We start from the raw sequence: 13,393 nt of genomic DNA, 5'->3' as shown, positions 1-13,393 counted from the left end.
GTTCCTTGTGGTCTTGATTTTCACTCCAGCTAATCATACAGAAATTTATTTTGAACAAATTCTGAGAAGGAAATCTGGGAAGGACATCTACTTTTCCCCACACATGAATGTCTGTCAATCTCAGGCCCCATTTTCCCTGCCTTTGGGTTGATACTCAAGGCTCTTCACCATCCGGTCCTGCCCACTCTTCCCACCTCACCTCTTGCCTTTTAACCTCTTGCTCACGCTCTGAGTCTTTGCAGTTTCCTCAAGCAAATCTGCATCCCGCAGAACTGTGTAAATTTTCACATAATTCACCTTATCCTCTTTCTCCTTCTTATCATGCTCAGCTCAAGCATTGAAAGCATTTTATGATCTTTAATAGAAAGGGGATGTTTAAATGGGAATATTAAACATTCCTGCTCCATTTTCAATGTGGATAACTGAACTTCACCTCTTGGTTTTTATAAGAACAAATTATTAGAATAATATTAGATTGGCTTACCACTGGCTTACCATATTCCTGTCCCTTTGCAGGGATTCAGTAGCACCAGAGAAATGGACAACTGAATCTGCTGAAAAATGATGTCTTATCAGAATTTTAATAACTGGGAATTAAGGACATGGAGAAGGAATCAGGCCAACCCATTTTTATTAGATTTCCAAAGAGATGGGGCAGGGGGAGAGGAGATAAACTATTAAATAAGAACTTTTAAATAAGAATTACTCTCATATTCACTTCTGAGTCTTAAAAGCTAGGAAGAAAAATGGAATCTATTCTAGAATGTGAACAAGTATCACTTGTGTCTCAAGAAATTCCACACAAAGAGCAACCAGATATGAGGGATACATTGCTTGAAACAGACTTCTCAGCAAGGGCACCTGGAGGTCCAGAACAAGTTGTTTTCGGCATCCTCTAAAAGGACATAAAATTTTTGGCCACCCAGAAACTTTCCTTGGTTCAAAGCAACTTCTTCAATGGAAGAACACAAGAGTTGAGTGTGGTAGGACGGGACACGGTTGCCTTTCCTATACTGCAAAATGCAGGAATGCAGTTGAACATTCCCCTGCAAACAAGAAGGAGCTACCAGTAGGCTGAAGATCGGCATTTGAGATTTGGAATTCATTCTGAGTACCGCAAATGAGGAAACTGGCCAGTTGTGGTTGTTTTCCAAACATGTCACGTACCCGAACCATAAGTTTCATTTCCAGCCTGTAGAGATTATATGTACCTCCCACCCTTCCCTGGTCCAGTGCTTCCTTACTTTGTAAGAAGCGGATAGGTTACTATTAAATCAATTAAAGGGAAAGGCAGCTTAAAGCAAAGGCCCTCAATCTGCAAAGTGTCTCAGACCTCTCTGAGAATTCAATGAAAGGATATGGACCTCTCCCCAGAAAAAGTAAATGTAACGTTTTACATACAATTTACAAAATTAATATACCCCTAGAAATCCCAAGGAACTTGGCTCTTTAATGAAAAGGCTTCAGTTTTAGGACAACACTCTTAGCAAAGGCTCAGTCTCTAAAGTGCAAAACAAGCTTAAAAGTAATATATTGAGTCAACTAATTATGCTGGATGTCAAAACGCTGCTAAAACTGATTTTTATTTGGTTATCTTTGTGTTATTATATCTAAAATGTGAATCAATAGTTAGAGTAAAGGTCATTGGCTGCCATTTAAGCTGGAGTAGAAGAGATATTTATTTTTCAAATTTATTTCAAATTTTTATATGAGAGTAAAAACACCAGCTACAATGATAAAAACATAATATACAGTGTTCAGATGTGACACTACTATTAAAGCAGGCTAGAAATAGGATGAAGAAATTTTTTTTTGACTCCTAAAAATAAGTATTGACAATGAGCTGTCAGTAGAATTGACACTTTGTACAATAGAGACGCCACAGAGAAAACTCGCTTTTTTCTTTGCTGCCACCCGAAGGAATATTTTGGAAAGATAACTATATACATTCACACATATGTACCACAAGACAGTTGAGAGAAAGAAGCATTTATGAAATCAAAGTCTTATGGGCAAATACAGTTCCCTGTTCTAATACACAAAGCTCCACAATTATGATGCTAATGTAAACTCTAAGAAAGCAGGAATTTAGGTTGTGTTCTCTTACACCTAGAAAATATCTGACACATTGTGATGCTTCAGTAATTAGCTCCTGAAAGGAAAAATCTACTATTCAATAGAGTTTTAAAAAATCTACATATAACCTACTGTATTGCTCTGGGCAAATCAGTTCAGTTCTCTTGGGCCTCCGTTTTCCCATGTAGAAAGGGAGGGGTTAAATTTGGGTCTTTTAAAATTGGGTCTTCTAATATTCCCAGTCTCTATGATTCTGCTTAGTACATAGGTACTTTCTTCTAAACTGCAAGGCTATGATCATTTTAGGTACAAAGAGCCAGCAAGCAATGGCCTATGAAGACCCACATGCACATGGAGGAAAGGAGATACTTACAAATGAAATAAACATGAGGAATGTATATTTCTGAGGCATGTTTATTTCTTCTGGGGAAGAACATCATAGAGGGCAGTGGCAATTCCAGGAGTCCTACGCAAGGTCTTAAATCTGTAGAGAAGAAGGAATATGCCATTTTATGGAATGTGATCCAGTTATTCTCTCTGTTTTCTTTATGAAGTCACATCCCATAATGAAATATCCCCACGGACACAGCACCGTAGATTTTCTGACAGCTCAGCATGCCTGAAGTGGTAATACACTGATCTCTCTTCCAGAATGTATGATATGGTATTTTTCACCATGAACTCAAGAAAAGACAGACAACCAAGTATTGGTTGAATATTTTAAAATAAACTTTATTTAAGTGCATCTCTTAAGTCTCTAAGTAATTTGTGTTCTTACATGACAATACTAATCAGCCCAGATTAGGGTGAAATTTTTTTTGGCGGGGGGTGGGGGGGGTTGAGGGGGTTGGTTGGGAGGTAGAAATATTTTCACCCTTGTGGAAAAATATTAGAAATTACACTTTCTCCCTAAAATATTTCCCTAAATTTTTATTTCCTCAGAAAAGTAATCCTCAAATTTCAGCATACATAAAAATCAGTTGGGAATGTTTATTGAGAATGCAGATTTCTAGATCCTCATACAGATCTGGGACAGAGCCTCAGAATTTACCATTTTAACTATTACCATGTCAATTCTGATGCGGATCTGCCAGAGTACCTCCTAGCACATCTCCCCTCTAGACAGACCTAGCTGTCCAGTTCTTTCTTTTTTTTTTCCCCCCTCTCATCTTCATTTGTGACATCATTGCACCCTCTAGTGGAGGATTGTACTCAGTAATTTTTTTTTTTTCTTATACTTAAAAACACCTTGCTCAAATCTAAGGAAATCTCATTGCTTATGAATTTCTTGAATGGAAACAATGGGAGCTCGGGAGAGCGTTTATAAGAAAACATGTTTACTAAGCATAAAATTCATATTTATGTATATATATTTAGTATGTAATATACACACATTTTACAAAAAGAGAGAATTTTAATCCTGGCAAGTTTGACTGAATTTAAGATAGCTAATAGGCTTTTACAATTTTTTAAGTTCTTATTTATTTATTTTGAGAAAGAGAGAGAGAGAGTGAGGGAGGAGGGGCATAGAGAGGGAGAGAGAGATTCCTAAGCAGGCTCCTGTGCTGTCAGTACAGAGCCCCATACAGGGCTCAGTCCCAGAAACCGTGAGATAGAAACCAAGAGTCGGTCGGACTCTTAACCAGCTGAGCCACCCAGGTGCCCCCATATATTTTTGTAACTTTGTATCTACTGACCACAAATGTTTAGACTATTTATACCTGTATTATTGATACTCTCACATAGCAGTTTCCATAAACGCCTTCCAGCGCATCAGGACAATAACTTGGGTCTTCCAGATTGCTCCTTCTGAGCATCTTTTAGTACCTAGTGGTCCTTGAGACCCCTTGAGTCACACCTAAGATCCACAGGTCTTTTCAGAAAGTATTATATGTTTTTCACCCCATGGTTTCTATCTCTGAAAAACCTTGTTTATTGAGGCTAAAACCTCAAGGATCACAAATTCTGTTGGACCAAGCAGGTAATATAAATGAGTAAAGTAAGCAGGGTGTAAACCAGAGAGTGGTGGGGACTAAGGAGAACTGAGTTTATTACATTTCAAGGAATTCAAAAATTAATATTTGTGAACCCACGATGGGCCTAAGAACCATATGGAACTTGGTTTTACAAACCAGTTAAGGACCCCTGGTTTACTTGAGGGTTAATTAAATGCTAACTATTATGGATGTTCCCGTGTATAATTCTAACAAATACCCTATATAAGACATAGTAGATCATCCCGGTGGGTTACTTGCCCAATATCAGAGTCAACATCAGAGAGCTGAGACTTCCTGCCTGGGACTCTAGTCCAGGTTGGCCTGACCCCAGAGTCTGTGTTCTCATTCACTTCATTCCAAAGCATCTCTGAGCATGTGGCTTCTTGCCTGTTTGGCCTGTCACTTTATGCTCCTCACCACCTGCCCCCCATGCGGCCCCTAATTCTCCCTGTTTCCCGCCGCCCCCCCCCCCGCCCCCGGCCTGGCTCTTTCCAACATCTTCTGTGTTCTCTTAGCCTCTGATTCTACTAGTGTCTTTGCATTTCGACCATTTCTTATCGGGTAATTGACACCTTTCTCTGCATCAGCATGATTCTTAGTAACTTATTACTCACACCATAAGCTAATGTGATAAGCATATTCATACAATTTTTTTCTTACTATTGCATAAAGAAGTGCACCTCTTCCTAGAACTTTAAAATGGTATTTCAGTGATGCTTAGATTTTTGTTATAAGTTAGATCTGCCCTGATATAACATCTCTATGTTTCTACTCAACTGGGCTGTTTCTGAGTACTACTGTAAATACTGCAAAGTAATATGAACTCTTCTCTAAAGTACTATAGAGCAGTTGGCTCAAAAAAATTTGTTTTGAAAAGTAAATATTAAGAGTAATTGTGTATAAATTCAAGTTAATTACTTTTGGAGGAGAATGAGCTATTTCTTTCACTTATCCATTCTCAGGTAACTTCTTAGGTTGTGCAATCACTAAGAAAGAATGGCAGCCCTGGGCCGGGTTTCTGGATGTCTCCTATTAGGCTGGCTTTCATGTTCTCCATTCCTCAAGAAAGACATCATTATAATCCACACACCCACATTAATGCTTTTTTATTTGGGATGTTTGAGTCTCTTCAACCTTTTATAAAAACTGTCACCCAAAATAGTATTTCTTTGGGAAGTCTTAACATAACATTTTGAATTGAATTTCCAAACAAAAAAGAATGAAAACGTACGGGCGCATATATTGCAACCTGTGATATATTTTTTCCAATCCTAACAGAAAAGAAGCTCTCATCATGCAGCCTTTTATATGATTCTACCTAGTTTATGCAGAGTAAATTACCCACTTGCCCTTCTTTGTACAAATAGTTAACAAAAACAGACTGTATTTCCCTGCTATGAGACTCAGTATTCAGAAAAAAATCTATTTGAACTTGGAAAGTAGATGGAGATGGGTGGCTTTGGCTGCCTTAATTGTGTATGAACAAACCCCAGCTCATCCTTCCTTCATCCTTCGGTGATCAGCTGTCAACAAGAAGCATCACTCTAGAAGATAAAGACAATTGAAGTTTAATTGGATACAGTGCTGCAAGTTCCAAGCTAGGGTAGCCACTAACTTTATTGAATTCTTTTTTAAGTACATGGAACTGCTCTGCACTTATGTGCGTTAACTCACTTCAACTTGACCCTGTAAAGTAGGTACTATTCTTATCATGATTTATAGGTAAGGAAATGGAAAGACAGAAAATTGAAATAACTCACCCACGATCACACAGCATTTAGTGGTAGAGTCAGGATTTGAACCCAGAGCCCTTATTTTTAACAAGTACACCTTGAATCGAAGACACAGAGTACATTGTGAAATTGCACAGCTCATTCCTCAGTGTTGGATTCAGCCAGGCCTGGGTATGCATATTGGGAGCTAGCTCCCCAGGGGATTCTGTTACACAGCCAAGTCTGAAAACTACTTCTAATTATAAAAGATTCCCAGAACTGAACAATTTTTATTCTTACTTCCCTCCATGTTCAGGTAGTGCCCATTAGTTAGTAACTCTAAATGCCGAAGGAGACCGACCGAGCAGTAGCAGGATGTAGCCATTGATTCCAGGTTCCCAAGTGTTCCTCCTCTTTGTGGGAAAATGTGTAAACCGTGTCTCAGTAAGACTGGCCAATTACCTGCAGCATTATTTTTACCTAAGCTGAGTATCTATGACTGTTTTCCCCAACTTTAAATCACCACATGCTCAAATGACCCCCAGAAGGTAGCTGTTCATGCTGTATATTTCGAGTGGAGATTTGAAGGTTCATCTGGACACACGGCCCATACCTCAGTATTTGCGCTCACAATTTTTTTGGATATAGATCCTAACCCTTCTTGCAGTGCAAGATCATCTCCTTCTGTCCTGTTGTCAAGAGAAACAAAGGAGCTGCATTCAGTCAAAAGTATAGAATGCCCCTTCACATTGGACCTTGCATGAAAGATGTTAAATAATTAGTATCAGTGGACCAAAAGTGGAAGAGAGAACTGGGCGACGAGTGGGGAGGCTGATTTCAGATTATAGCAGTTGCACAGAGAATTTCTGGATATAACATTTTAGATCTGGGCTCCCACTAAGAAAGCCAGGAGATCTATGTACACAGTTTGAATCATGTACCAGCTTGAATCATGTACACTTTCTGACTTGTGTCAGATAATAAGCACCTTAACTAATCAGTGAGCTTAACTACCCACCGTCCACATCTCAACCTGGCTTTCTTGTTTCCTACCTTTCATCAGGTTTGTGGTAAATATCACTAAAAGCCTGAAGAAGTGGTTCAGTCGGTTAAGAGTCTGGCTCTTGATTTTGGCTCAGGTCATGATCTCATGGTTTGTGGGATTGAGCCCCATGTCGGGCTCTACAATGACAGTGTAGAGCCTGCTTGGGATTCTCTCTCCCTCTCCCTCTCTCTCTCTTTCTCTTTGACTCTTTCTCTCTCAAAAATAAATAAGTAAACATTTAAAAAATAAATAAATAAAAGCCTGAAGAGGTCACAGTTTTCCTCCAGGGTTCTCCAATCCATTTTTAAGAAAGAAATTATTTACCAAGGCATGTCTGTGAATTTGGGAATTAATTAAGTTCTCAAGAGTTAGGCCTTATAGATGTAAAGAGTCTTTTGTTTGGTTCTCTCCCAAAGTATTTGAATTATAACTAATGAAATTAGTTTTAATATGTTTTCGTTTTATTAGTTTTAATATGTTTTCATGTACCTAAACACTAATTTGAAAATTAAAATAAAAAGCAAAATGGTTTGTTTAGTAATTAATGAGCTAATGACAAATGATTTTATTTTATTTCAAACAGATTCACTGATGTGATTTTTTTCATTCAACCTGAAATACTTATATCACAGCCAAGTAACCAACCTGGTTTGTTGATTTTCCTTCCCTGAACTACTAATCAGTTTATGACAGGGAGTGACAAGTGCTACTTCTAGTGTAGGCATCATTGAGGTCACCATACAACTCTGCCAAGTGTCATTAGACGGGTGGTGCTCAAAGTCTACCTTGCATCAGAATCACCTGAGAGCTAGTTAAAACATGGTTGTAGGACCCCACCTCCAGAGCTTCTGATTCAGTAAGTCTGGTGTTAGGCACAAAATATTGCATTTCTAGTGTTAAAACTCAATTCAGGCATATTAAAATTTGTAAGAGTTCATGTGAGCAAAACTCAGTTTGAATCCGGCAGTACAAAACCAGAAGTGTTAGGAGCTCTTTACCCACAGGATCCAGCGGAGAGACTATACGGAGAAAGGGCGGGAAGGAAGAATGGAAATAATTTGATTGGCTGTAGCTCAAAGCCTAGTTGACTGTGATTGGTTTATCCTTAGGTTTCCATTTCCGAACCTTCAGGCATTTATAGGCTTAGATTTTGGTTTGCTTAGGTAGGCTCTGTTGGCATTAAAGCCATCTCAGCCCCACGGCCTCCATGTTTAGTTGAACACTAAACAAGAACCAAGTTGATGCTGCTTCTGGGGAACACTCTTTAAGAACCACTGCCCCAGGGGCGCCTGGGTGGCTGGGTTGATTAAGCATGCCACTCTTGATTTAGGCTCAGGTCATGATCTCACGGTTGGGTTAGAGCCCTGCATCAGGCTCTGCTCTGAGTTGACAGTGAAGAGCTTGCTTGGGATTCTCTCCCTCTCTCTGCCTCTTCTCCACTTGCACTCTCTCTCTTCTCAAAATAAATAATAAACATTAAAAAAAAGAAAAGAAGAAAAGAAAAGAAAAAAAAGAAAAGAAAAGAAAAGAAAAGAAAAGAAAAGAAAAGAAAAGAAAAGAAAAGAAAAGAAAATCACTGCCCCAGGAAACGGATTCATAAATACAGAGAAGAGGGAAAAGGGTCGCCAGGGAGAAGGTAGGGGATGGGCAAATAGGTGAAGGGGAGTGGAATGTACAGGCTTTTAGTTATGGAATGACTAAGTCACAGGAATAAAAAGTACAGCATAGGGCATATAGTCAATGGCGTCATAATTGTGTTGTATGGTGACAGATGGTAGCTACACTTGTGGTGAGCGTAGGGTACCATACGGACTTGTTAATCACTACGTTGCACACTTGGAACTAACCTAACATTGTGGGTCAACTATTCTTCAATTAAAAAAAAAAAAAAAAAAAAAAAAGAAAGAAGGAACCACAGCCCCATACCAGTGGACCCTCTAGAAACTTCACCAATATTATAAGCCTCAGAACGTTTACTTACTATCTCTGGCACAATATATCTTACTAAAGCATATAGATAATGTAGTAAACTTTAGACGCCCCGGATATTATTTTTACTCACATGAAGTAAAACTCTACTATGTAAGTCGGTTCGGAAAATTTTAAGTGCTCTGACAGGGAGTGACAGTTAAGTGTGGTTTTGCATTTATGCGGGTTGTTGAAATATCCAGGAAGAGCTTGCTCAGCTGGCTGGCTGGGAGCTCCTGGATCTGGCTCTACCAGTGGGCTGGAAGGCCCTGTTCTCGGTACTAGTACAGTTTGGGCCTGGCGCCACCTGGTGGTAGTTATTTGCTCCATCATTCTGTAGTTTTGCTGATAATCCAGTTTCAATGGCTGTTAAGAAAATTAGAAAATGTAGTGGAAACTATGTCAAGGAAGAAAAAGAAATGGATTTGATAAAGCATTCCTTAGCCCGTGTATTTTGATAGTGTGCAAATAAGCGTCCTCTATTCTTCTCTGATACAAAGATTTACAAAAGCATTCTTATTGGATGGTACTTTTTAATTTATATGTTAGGACAGAATAAGAATACAAGTGACTTAAACTAGAAAACCTTCACAGTTTGATTCAGCCAGCACAAATGGAACATTTCACAGAAACAATGTGAGTATAAATGCATCAATTTATACTCCAATTCAGAAGTCCTCAGAAAAAAATCTAGTTGTATAATTCTAAGTGAATAACAGAATTCTCCTCAATTCTTTCCATTGTTGAGGGGTTTCCATAAGGGACCAAAGGCCAAGAGCAATAAAGCAGGTACCAAAGACCTAGAGATCCAAAGACAGCAAGGTCCAAGACCACCCACGTAGGAGGTGCTAAGATTTTGCCACACTGGTTTTGCCAACATTAGCTAATCCCTCATTTTGGAAGTGTAAAAGAGGACTGAGCGACTGACCGGGGATGGACAGGGGGGTTGGTGGTGCAAAGAGTCATAGACAGCTGGACGGTGTGCTGTGGTGTATCACTGACCCTTGTCCCTCAAGGAAGGGAAAGGGAGCTGCTGACTTATTTCCACCAGCTTCCTTGAGTCTCCTTGGAGAGACATGTGTCGTCTTAAAACTGAGGGATTTGTAGATGGATATGTGACACAGGCCTGAATAATCTAGAGAGGAATGGCAGTGACCCTGCTGTCCCTGCTGGTAGTAAGACAAAGGTGAGGTTGTTCCCCGGGCAGAGAGCTGTGTGTCATCAATGACGGGCCAGACGTTAGTATTTTCTGTGTGCCTTTGGGCAAGGCCAACGCAGAGATGTCTCAGAAGTGGTGCATGAGAATTTGCATCCCAAACAAACACCCAGGTGATGCTGACACCACACTGCTGCTGAGCAGGGGCCACACTGACGGGGGGGGGGGGGCAGCTCTCCTCTCTGATATCCCCCTTCAGAGAGGTCCCGGTGGTAAACATCGGACTGGGGTCTGATGGGCATCAGCACACATTATTTTGTACAAGTGGATGGGGGGGGGGCGAAAATGCTGTGTGCATTCCTACAGATTATCGTTTTCCTGTAACAAAATATTTTGTGAACTGATACTCAATTTCAGCATCCCAAATATTAAGTTAGAGCCCTTTCATGATAGCTTTGGTTTTTGTTTTTTTTTTTTTTAATGTTTATTTTTGAGAGAGACAGATCATGCGCAGGGAGGGGCGGGGGGGTGGACAGAGGATCCAAAGGGGGCTCTGCACTGACAGCAGAGAGTCCCATGCGGAGTTTGAACTCACAAACCGTGAGATCATGACCTGGGCCAAAGTCGGCCACTCAACCCACTGAGCCACCCAGGTGCCCCTCATGACAGCTTTGTTAAAAGATTTCTATCCTTGCCTTTCAATCCATTCCTCATTGTAAAGCCTTACAAAATGTATTCAAACTTTATATATAAACCTGAAAACACAAGAATACGGGTGAACGTTTTACAAAATACACTGATTTCTGTTAATGCTCAGTGCTGAATATTGTGTGCAATAATGTAATTATTAGAAAGAGGGCACTGTGGTATTGCATTCACCAATTGCATTTACCAATTTACCACTGTGGTATTGCATTGTGATGTCTCATGAATTCCAGAATAGTCCCTGTAAGAATTTATAAAGGAAAGCAGGGAAGTTTGATGGTCCCTTTACACTTGACTTCTCCTTAAAATGCTACTGAGATTAGGAAGTGACAACTTCAGACCTTCTATTGTCTGGAACCAGAAGGAATCTTTACAAATGAGTTGGTCCATCCTTGTCAGCCCCACTCATATTTTTTTTTTTTATTTGAGGCTCATTAAATTTGAAGAATGTGTTCTCAGCCACCTCATCAAAATGCTCCTTAGACTTAAGAAGACACAATTCTTAAGGTTCTTTTTTAAGCCAGTTTTACAAGTGACGGTTGATTTGGTAGGGATATTTTGTTACTGAACATGTTTTCATCCACTTGGAACATTTAGGAAATGTGAACGTGTAAAGCTGCCTTTCTGCACCACCCGGCAGTTTTTATTTGGTCATACTGGATATAAAGATAATTCACAACGGTCCTTAAATCACGAAATGCTATTGCCAAATGATAATATTCTGTTTTACAATGAGACAGGTTATTCAGATTAACGTGACAGTAAATCAATGACAAAACAGATTTTTAAACATCAGTCTTTCACAGAGATTGTATGAAGTTTAGATAAAAGCCAAGATACACATATGAAAACCTTCTCAGTTCAGTGTTGATTAATTACACGTAGAGCCTAGACTGAAGCATCTGGTTCTCCCATAGCCGCATTACCAAGATTTCTCCATTATTTGTTTGATATAATATATAAAATACAGTTTAATCAAAAAAGAAAGTACAAGATGAAGTGTGAATTTTTCATTGGTTCTAACAGACCCTTTAAAAGGAAAACTGCGTGATGACTAGCCAGTAGGAGAGGAATGGATGGTGTTTGGAAATATAACATTTATTTCTCTAAAGTGTTTACAAAGCTTTCTGGCGCATCATGACCAGATGTTAAGTATTGTGCTTTCTTACAAATGAAATTATAGGATCTTAATTGTCAGAATGGAAGGCACGTTAGGAAGTATCGCTTTAACTCTTCTATCAGGTGTTGCATTTGACAGCAAGTAGCAGAGTTCTGAGAAACAGTGGCTTAATCAGACAGGGCTTTATTTTCCCTGCATATAAAGTGGGCATCCAGAGAGGAGCTGTTGCTCATCAGGCTGGGGTCTCTCCAATTCTCAAGACTTTCCCTGGAGCTTGCAAGGAGCTGTTGGGACTCCTACCATTAATTATGAATTCCAGGTAGCAAAAAAGAAAAACTGAAGGAAAGGAAGAAGGGGAAGTTCCTGTGCCAGGAAGACAAGAACTCAATATCCCAGTAGATAGTCATCTCATGTCATTGATGGAAACCAGTCATTGTCCACCTCTGTCAGGGAAGGTTGGAAGGCAGCTTTTAGCTGGGCACAATGCCAATGCTCACAGAATTAGTCTGTTAATAAAGGAAGAAAAGAAGGTTCCTCTCCCCATACCTCTCTGTTACAGTCTCTGCCACAATCTATATCTTACAGAGATGAAGCGATTGGCTCAGAGAGGTTAAGCAACTTTACCTCTGTCTCCAAGCTGGTGGCAGAGTCAGGACTTACAGAGCATGAAAATATGCCCTCTTGTTTTCAACTGAGGACGTGGGGATGAGTGGGAAAGGAATGGGGGTCTTCTGAAGTTCTAAAGAGTTTGCTTTAGCAAGAGCATAATAAGAATGGGGAAAAGAAATCACGGATTCTTCAAAGTTTGGCACATCGATGTGACAAAAATCACAGCGATTTGATTTCCCTTTAGAAATGGTGCAGCGAAAATAAAGGCACAATTCCTAACACAAAAATGAAGTCATACTGTAACCGTCAAGGCATTAAAATTTTGAGTCTGTTTCTCCAAAGTAAATAATGGACATGTTTCCTCATACAAACCTGAACTTACTACAGTAAAAATTGTGGTCCTCTTCCTCCCCCAAGAGGGATCAGCCCTCAACTTCCTGAGGAGTGTGCCTAAGGGCCAGTGATTTTGACGGTAGTGGTAGCAGAAAATCAAGATTGTGCTTGAAGGGCCTTCCTCGGATTCTCTCCCATTGCCCAGATGATAAAATGTGTTCTCTCGGAAAAGGGCTGTGAACAGATGTTGACCTTCACAGATACCATTCGGCCGTTCAAGTACCTGTTAATGTACATACGTTCAAGAATGCAACACTATATCCGGTTATGTGTTAATCTGAGAAGAGATTACTTATTACTACTTATAATCTAGTACCACAAAGGAGGGAGATATGCAGAAACCTGAAGGAAATGTTTTCCAAAAATTGTACAGCCGTAAAACTATCCCATCCGTGTTATAGACAAGAAAACTTCAGGCCAGCAAAACAGAAATTACTTGATTTAATTTGTTTAGGAAAATATTTGTTTTCATTTTAATATATATTTAAGTTATATATAACTCCAGGGGTTATGATCTCGTATCTTTCCCAACACAAAGATGTATTTGAATGTTGTCGTGTCATCTGAAATTGTAGATATCTTATGTTTCTCCTCCATTCATGGTCAGTGTCT

General features: G+C 39.5%; 1 protein-coding gene across 3 annotated transcripts in view; it reads left to right on the top strand.

Moving 5' to 3' along the window:
- The window catches only part of MARCHF1 (membrane associated ring-CH-type finger 1), an 87,075-nt gene that overhangs the window by 60,494 nt on the left and 13,188 nt on the right, over window positions 1–13,393 (top strand). The gene's annotated exons all lie outside the window — the stretch shown is intronic.

This window comes from Lynx rufus, unplaced genomic scaffold (assembly GCF_022079265.1).
Source record: "Lynx rufus isolate CCGP_SWC_20201006 ecotype Redwood Valley unplaced genomic scaffold, mLynRuf1.p SCAF_3, whole genome shotgun sequence".
Classification (NCBI taxonomy): Eukaryota; Metazoa; Chordata; class Mammalia; order Carnivora; family Felidae; genus Lynx; species Lynx rufus.
This window is presented reverse-complemented; position numbering and strand designations above follow the sequence as displayed.